Below are 9444 nucleotides of genomic sequence, written 5' to 3'. Positions count from 1 at the left end.
AAAAAATAAAAAATTTTAAAGAATGTCAGATTACTTTTGATGAATTATTTTTTGAAATGCCAGTTATAGTAAAGCAATGCCTGCATCCTCTTTGCCAAAGCTGTTTGGCTTTCATCTGAATACAGAATAATATATGTGAACTTTTCAAAACATGTAAATTTTAATTGACATTAATAGCCAGAATCATTTCCAGTTCATTTTTCTTCTGCTTATAATCTTTTGATTTGCATCCTTGAATGTCCTTGGGGTGACTTTGTTCAGTTGGATATCTTGCCAAGCTGTCTGAATTCCTTTTGTTCTTCACTATTTCTGTTTTAAAATAATTTTATTAATAATTATTAATTATTTTAATATTTACTTTCATAAGATTTCACAAACAAGTATATATTCTAAACCAGTGTTTGGCATCAGTCTCATTTTCTCACTTTCTCCTCTTACAATCTGACTCCCAAACATATCATTCCACTAAAATTTCTCTCTCTCAAGTTACTAATCATTTAGTTGCTAAATCTAATGGCCTTTTCTCAGTCTTCATTCTTCTTGACATCATTGCAGGCTTTGACACTGGATCTCTCAATATGCCTTGATATTTTCTTCTCTCTGGGTTTTCCAGACACTACTCCCTCCTGGTTTTAATTTTCCCTATCTGTTGCTTCTCTGTCTCCTTTGCTGGATTTCATGCTTTCTAAAGATAGAACCCTCAGAGTTCTTTAGAGGGCCCTCTTCACCCTCTATGCTACTACACTGGGTGATCTCATCAGCTCCCATGAATTTAATTACCAACTCTATGGTAATAATTCTTGTCTGCTTATCCTGCTCCCATCTTTCTGCTGACCTGCAATCTTGCATTTACAAATGCCTTTCTTAAACTGCATATCCAGTGGACACCTTAAACTCAACATGTGAACCTAATCTTTCCTCCAAAACCATCCCTGGAATCAGGGAAACCCATCTTCTTGAATCCCAATCTGGCCTCAGACACTTCCTAGCTGGGTGACCCTGAGCAACTCACTTAACCCCATTTGCCTCAGTTCCTCATCTGTAAAATAAGCTGGAGAAGGCAATGGCAGACTATGCTAGTAACTTTGCCAAGATCTCATAAAAGAATCCCAAATGGCATCATGAGGAGTCAAACATGACTGAAATGACTGAACAACAAACCTCTCCACTCCTTCTATTTTACCTGTTACTGTAGAGGGCAACACCATCCTCCCCATTCCAATCTCCCATTCAGCCACTAAAGTGACTTTCCTGAAACACTGACCCACTTATATAAACCTCCTATTCATTGCCTCTGGGAGAAAATATCAACAGTCATCTTGATTCTGTCTTCCACTGGACTGAGACAATTTTGGAATTGTGGGCTAATGACTTCAAGCAACTCTGCCTCACTGTTAAATCCCATGAATCAAGATAATACTTATACTGCCAAGGCTAAAGTAGAGGGAATATTGGTGGATGATTTTTTGTTACAGATGATTGGGCACTCAGTGCAACCTCTGAAACTGAAATAAAGTATGGATTGATTCTCTGCTGCTTGTGCTAGTTTTGTCCTCATAATTAGCACCAAGAAAACAAATCTCCAGCAAATGGAGAAGTTTTGAATAATGTGGTTAAATTCATTTATTTTGGCAGTATACTTGACAGGAATGTACACAGTGATAATGAGATTCATGCATATATAGCCAGAGCTAGCTCAGCATTTGGGAGATTCTGAAACAAAATGTGAGAGAGAAGTGATATTGGACTGACAATCAAACAATGTCTACAGAGCCATTGTGATGATCTCTTTTATACCTTTGAAATCTGGACAATCTATCAGTATTATGCCAGGAAACTGAATTGCTCCCATTTGAACTGTCTTAGGAAGATTCTGAAGATCACCTGGCAGGGTACGGGACTAGACATAATCTTTTCTCAAACAAAACTTCCAAGTATTCACACTCTTCTACAAAGATACAATTCTGAGTCCAACTACAATTGCATGAAGGCCAAACATATACTTGTTTAAAAGGCTATTTTATGGAAAACCCACACAAGGCAAGTGGTCACATGTTGGTCAGAAGAAGGATATTCTCAAGGGCTTTTTGAAGAATTTTGGAACTGTGTGGCATGGAAGATTCTGGCAAAGATGCTATCAAGGAAGGCTCAATGCTCTATGACCAAAACAGAATTGAAGCAGCTCAAAAGTACCATTAAGAAAAAGTTAGGGGCGGCTAGCTGGCATAGTGAATAAAGCACCGGCCTTGGAGTCAGGAGTATCTGGGTTCAAATCCAGTCTCACACTTAATAATTACCTAGCTGTGTGGCCTTGGGCAAGCCACTTAACCCCATTTGCCTTGCAAAAAAAAACCTAAAAAAAAAGAAAAGGCCCCCAAATTAGAGAAATATTTTTCTTTATTAAAAAATACAAAATCAATATATCAACTTATAAGGATAAATCAATAACGTTCATTAAACATTAGGAAAAAAGCAATTGTTTCCTTTGGTCAAATACATGGTTGAAAAATTGCAGTAGTGGTCTTTATTCCCTGAGTTTATGGCACCAAGATAACATCTTAAGAGGAATACTAAAAGAGCATTTAGCTCTACTTTAGAATATTTTGTAACCTTATGGCCTACATTTTTTGAAAGTCAAGGCAAAAGAATTAAGACTATTCTTTGACACTTGCATGCTGCCAGTGAGGTGATTAATTCAAAACATAATACATTTCATATCATTTTGGGCATGGCTAGTGTGCCAAGGAATTTTTCTAATACAGAATTGCTTGTAATATGAGTTTGAGTAATATTATTTTGGTAAGGGTTTTCTGGGACCTTTTTATTTAGATTTTTGATGGATGGATTTGGGATGTTGGCAACAATCATTTTGGATATGTTGGCAAAAAAATTTTTTTTGTATAAAGAATACAAATTAGTTTGCTGAAAAATGAATAAATTTGTCAACTTATAAAAATAAATTGATAATTTATTTCATTAAAATCAGAAATGAATCAAGAGAAAAAGGGGCAATGATATCTTTGGCTTTGATTTTGAATCCCATGAATGCCAATGAATCTTTGGCTTTGATCCCAATCCTGTAGCACAAAAAAAATGACACTTTATACAATAGGAGGATTAACTCTTGTTTTATAACCCTTAAGATCAAGATTTTTGAAAGTCAAGTTAAAGAAACAGTAGCCTAAATGCTACCTTTGCAAATTGCCTGATGGTCATTATAAAATTCAGTGACTTATATATCATTCTAGATGTGGTCAGTGAAATAAATACTTTTTTCTTACCAAGTTTTGTTTGTAATAGCAATTTGACTTTCAGTTTGGGGAAAGTATTGGGGCATTTTTCAGATTTTTTTTATTTATGCTAGGTGAAAAAAGTTGAGCAAGAAAATAGAGAAATGTGCTGTTTTGTAAAAAAGAATAGATTTGATAACTGAAAATGTGAAAAATTTATTGATTTATATTTAATATAATTTGATAAATTTGTACATTTAAATCAGAAATAAAACAATTGTTTCTTTGGGTCAAATAACTGAATAAAGTGCAACAGTTAGTTCCCCTGGGATTTGGAGTCTTTAATCCTCAAGGGTGATTAGAGGAATAATAAAAATGCATCTTTCTCCCACTTCAGTCTATTTTTGTAACCCTAAAATCAAGCAAAAAAAAAAAACAACCCTGAAATAAAACAAAAACAAAATTAAAGGGATAAAGACTATCTTTGTCAACTGCCTGTTGCCATGGCGGTGATTAATTTAAAATGCAGTGAGTTGTATAACATTCTGAACATGCATTATATAATGTGGAATTTTTCTTATCTAGGTCTGTTTTTAATATAATCTTGGCTAGGATATTTAGGGTATTTGGGGTCATATTTCATAAATTCATTGAGTAAGTTTAGAATTGCTAGGAAGAACTAGTTTTGAAAAGTTGGAAAAATGCAGGAATTAAAAGATATTTGCAAATTAAAATCAGAAAAGAAACAAGTGCCTCTGGTAGAGCAAAGTGCCTTCTTTGATTTGAGCACTGTAGTTGACAGTCCTTTGCCAGTGTCTCCTGTTTTATATAATTAATTCCAGAGTTCTTCAGAGATCTAGAGAATGTCACTTCTGATGCAAACAAGTGAGCATTTGCTTTGTGTGAGTTCCCTATAAAATAGTCTTTTAGGTAAGCAAACGTTTAGCATTCAAACAATGTGACTACCTATTGGAGCAGTGTTCCCCAAAGTAGAGTATGAATGCTCGGCAGTTTAGATTAAGAAAAGACCTCATTATCTAGTACCTGATCTTGCCAGATGAGTTTCAGAATCTTCCTAGGACAATTCAAGCAATTCTGGAATGATGTTGACATACTCCTCAGGTTTCACAGGCATACACTAGCAATGGGGTCAATATAATGGTTCTGAAGACCTTCAGTGTGGTAGGTAGCCTAATGCTTCTTCTCTTCCACATTTCCTTCACAACCCTTAAACACTGAGCTAACTCTGGCAATGCATGCATCATCCTCACCATCTATGTACATACCTGAAAAGTATACTGCTGAGATAGGTGAGCTTATTCATAGTATTCAAAACTTCTCCATTTGCTGTAACTGATGGTTCCACATATGGATGGTTGATGCTGGCTAGTGGAAAACCTGTTTTCTTGGTGTTAATCGGTAGGCCAATATTAGCAAAAGCAGTTGAGACTCTCCCTACTTTGTTGTATCTCAACCTCAGAAACTGCATTGAGTTCCCAATCATCTATGAACGAAAAAAGCATGCCCTTCAATAGTCTTGGCTTATAGCCTTTTCAAGTTAACTAATTCACCAAGACTGAGTTAGCTGGTCTTGATGCTGTGTTCATCCTCAGAGAAAGTGTTTAATAACATGGCTGAAAACATGTTAAAAAGCATGGGAGCAAGCACCTAATTTTGCTTCACTCCATTGGTGACCAGGAAAGCTCAAGAGCATCATCCGTTATCCAGAATCTGTGGCAAGCTTGCCATCATGAAACTCAAGTACAATACTGATGAATTCTCCAGGCTCCCAAATTTCACTATACTTTTTCACAAGCCCTCCTGATTTGATAGTATCAAAGTGTACAGTGTTCACAACTCCAATGGGGTAGTCACATTGTTTGAATGCTAAACGTTTGCATATCTAAAAGACTATTTTACAGGGAACTCACAGAAGAACACTCTGTTCTGCTCCTGGTATTTCTCCTGGAATTGTCAGACAACAAATACCACAGTAACCATTCCATGGCCCTTTCTGAAGCCATTCTGACTCTCACATGGATGACCATCTTCCAGGTGAATGATCAACCTATTAAGGAAGACTCTGGAAAGAATCTTGCCACCATTGACTAAGAGACTCCACTGTGTTTGTCCCAGGACAATCTATTTTCATTACCTTTACAGAGATTGGCAATGGAGGCATTCTGGGTGATAATTTCCTTTTGCCATATAACCCTGGAAAATTTCAGTAAGCTTTTGTAAAAGTATTGGATCCCCTGCTTTGTAAATCTCAGCTGGAATGGAATCAGCACCAGTGCATTGCTACATAAGATGAGCCTGATGGCATTCAAAACTTTTTCTTCAGTTGGAAGTTCAGCTAGAGAGGAATTGACTTCAACCTGAATTATTATAGAGTCAATGGTTTCGGCATTGATTGATAATGGTCTGTTGAGAATACTATGGAAATGTTCAGTTGATCTATTGATATCACTAATCAATGGGCTCCATCAGCACTAAGAAGTTGAGATGTGCCATAAGTTTTTGGCTCATAAATATCTTTCAGAGCAACCTAAAAGTGCTTTTGGATTGTTACTATCAGCTTAAAACTAAAATTCATCTGCCTTTCTACTGAGCCAAGAATCTCTCTAAGCTTCACTTACTTTTGATGGAATCAAATACTCCGTTCTTGGAGACAGATGAAATATCCTGCTGGCAAACCTTGAGGAGTTCTTGTCTTTTTTTTAAAATCAGACCCAGCTTGATGTTTGTGTTTTGGCCAGATGAGTAAATGCAGTGCTGAGTGGAGACTCACTTAAGCTCTCCCAAATTCCTCTCCAAGTACCTTTCAAAAGTCTCAAAACAAATTCTGGAGAGGCAGAACCCACAAAAGGATGGGATGAAACAATTGTCCAACTCAAGACAACTTAGAAGGTTGACAAGAAAGGTCTTTCACATCAGGATGAAAGTGGAGTTCAATCTAATGAGGGTTGTACCAGCATAGACTGGATGGTGGGAATGGCAACTTCCAAAACTCTTACCCCACAGGGGCTGGACAAGTCAGAGGGAGATTGAAGGAGTCCCTTTGCTAGCATTGGGGGCAGTACACTGTTGCATTGCCTATACTCAGATTCAGATTGCAGTCCTGTATGACAATCCCAGAGCTTGTGGAGGAGGAACAGTAGTCATAGTTCCAAGGCAGAAAAAAGTGATTATGGGCACTCACAGACCAGAGCATAGGGTAGAAAAGTAGTAAATATTTTTCTCCATAAATCATACTACCTTGGAAGAACTGAAATCTTACAGAACCCCAGAACTAGCTCTGAAAATAGATGCAAAAAACCTCAACAGTCCTGAAGCTTAGTATGCCTTCCACCACTGAAGCAGAGTTCCACTTTAGTATAAAATTAAAAGTCAAAAAATAAAGGCTGGAAAATGAGCAAACAACAGAAAAAAATTCTAACTATAGAAAGTTACTATGGTGATAGGAAAGATCAAAAATATACTCAGAAGGCAATAAAGTCAAAATTGCTATATCCAAAGCCTCAAAAAAATATGAATTTGTTTCAGGTCATGGAAGAGCTCAAAAAGGATTTTAAAAATCAAATAAGAGAGGCAGAAAGAAAATTAGGAAAAGAAATGAGAGAGATGCAAAAAAATCATTTAAAAAAGTCAACAATTTGGTAAAGCAGACACAAAAAATACTGAAGAAACTAATACCTTACAAACAGAATAGGTCAGATGGTAAAAAAAGATAAAACATTTCTGATGAGGACAAAATACCTTGAAAAGCGGAACTGATCAAATAGATAAAGAGGTACAATATCATTAGAGAAAATAATTCCTTAAAAATGGAATTGGGTAAGTGGAAACTAATGACTTTGAGATATCAATCAAAAGAATGAAAAAATAATAGAAGAAAATGTGAAATATCTTATTGGAATAAACAGTTGACCTGGAAAATAGATCCAAGAGAGATAATTTTTTAAATTATTTTATTTTAGGCAATAGAGTTAAATGACTTTCCCAAGGTCATGCAGCTAGGCAATTAATAAGTGTCTGAGGTCACATTTGAACTCAGGTTCTTCTGACTCCAGGGCTGGAGCTCAATCCATTTCTCCACCCAGCTGCCCCCCCAAGAGAGATAACTTAAAAATTATTGGGCTACTTGAAAGTCATGATTTAAAAAACGTCTTGACATCATCTTTCAAGAAATTATGAAGGAAAACTGCCCTGATAGTCTTGAACCAGAGGGTAAAATAGAAATTGAAAGAATCTACCTATCACTTCCTGAGAGATCCAATAATGAAAACTCCCAGGAAATATAGCCAAATTCCAGAGCAACCAGGTCAAGGAGAAAATATTGAAAGTAAATGGGGGCAACTAAGTGGTGCAATAGATAAAGACCAGCCCTGAAGTCAGGAGGATATGAGTTCAAAATGGACTTTAGAGATTTATTACTATGTAACCCTCAGCAAGTCATTCAACCTCAATTGTCTCCCTCCCTACCCCAAAAGCAAGTAAATGCAGTATTATATACCAAATCTCTGAAAACTGTCCACTCCTTTTCTGTTCCACTAACGCCATCTGTGTGTTGGCTCACTTTTCCCTCCAATGAACTGTCCCTGATCAGAAGGGCTCTCTAATCTGTGAACATTAAGTCTTCTGACATCCATCTTGCCTGGAGACTCCCACTTCTCTTGAATGTGATTATTTAGCTTGGAGAGGATGAGTTTATCATCAGTTTAGCACTCTACACTACACTCTACGCCTATGCCTCTTTCACATCCTCTCTGTTTCTTCTAACAATGAGATAATTCCATTAAATGTCTGTGTTTGCTGTGAGGGTGAATCCTCACAATTTTATTGCATTTAGTAAACAGAAGACACTATTAGTGATAAGAAGATCATGAGATACCCACCTCTCCAGTGGTAGTGTCTCTGGAGTGTTTTGGACTCCATTCTTTCCCAGGCCTCCCTGCTATGGTCTGGTTGACTGTGCTTATTTTTGCATTAAATTCACCCAGAATTATAAAGTCTGCTTTTTGCACATTAATGATGAGGGGCTCCAAATCTTTAATAAAAGTTTTCTCTGATTTCATCAGGGTTCATCATGGCTAGATACGGATGGTGGTGTCACATTATGCAATGAATTACATATGCAGTGAATTCCATACCTCTTTTTTGTATGATTGATATGGAAAAGACTTTTTCTTGCCTAGGCTTGTTTATAATAGGAATTGGATTTTAGTTTGGGGATTTGGGGTCTTTTTAAAGATTTTTTCCAATGGTGCTTTGAGACCAGGAAAGTACCATGAGAAAAAAGTTGGTCAAGAAAATAAATATAATTTTTGTTGTTAAAAAATAAATACATAATTTTGTTGGCTAAAAATAAATTTATCAGTTTCAAAAATAAATTGTTAAATTTGTACTTTTAAAATCAGGAATGACCAAATTGTTCCCTTTGTTCAAAAAAGTCAATTGAAAAACATGCAGCATTATTTCCCTCTTTGGTACTGGAAGTCTTGAGCCCTTGAGTCTTTGGATGACAATATGAAGAATTGTCTGGTGTAGTGGTCTGGGGTCAGTTAGATATGGTAAATTACTGAATTCCCCTCACTAATGAAAATGGTCCAACTCCAGAATGGTAGTTCCAGAATTGAGTGTATTACAGATTCCAAGGGAAGGAGCCATTCTTTCCTGGAAGTTCAGTCCACAGTTGCTCGTTCAAGTGGGAAGAAGCAGGTTATTTGTGCCAAGATGGATGGCAAAACAGTTGAAGGCAATAATTGGGTGTAAATTGAAGCATGGTCTAATGAAGTTACTCTCCCTTCCACCTTCTCTATTCTTTCTTCTTTTATTTAATGATCTGCCAGGCCTTTTTATTTTTATATATTTTTTTATTTTTTAGGTTTATTGCAAGGCAATGGGGTTAAGTGGCTTGCCCAAGGCCACACAGCTAGGTAATTATTAAGTGTCTGAGGTTGGATTTGAACTCAGGTCCTCCTGACTCCAGGACTGGTGCTCTATCCACTGAACCACCTAGCTGCTTCCCCACCTTTTCTATTCTTTCCCTTTTTTAGTAACTACTATATAGAATCATATTTAGAGGGGGAGTACATATATTTTAGTCCATGGTGTTCCAATTCTTCTAACCATAATTCCTTTTCCATCTCTTACCTGGGCTCTTGAAGTTCCAATAAATCTTTTGCTTTTAGATAATTTGTCCCTTGATTTA

This window comes from Macrotis lagotis, chromosome 1 (assembly GCF_037893015.1).
Source record: "Macrotis lagotis isolate mMagLag1 chromosome 1, bilby.v1.9.chrom.fasta, whole genome shotgun sequence".
Classification (NCBI taxonomy): domain Eukaryota; kingdom Metazoa; phylum Chordata; class Mammalia; order Peramelemorphia; family Peramelidae; genus Macrotis; species Macrotis lagotis.
Note: the sequence above shows the minus strand (reverse complement) of the source record.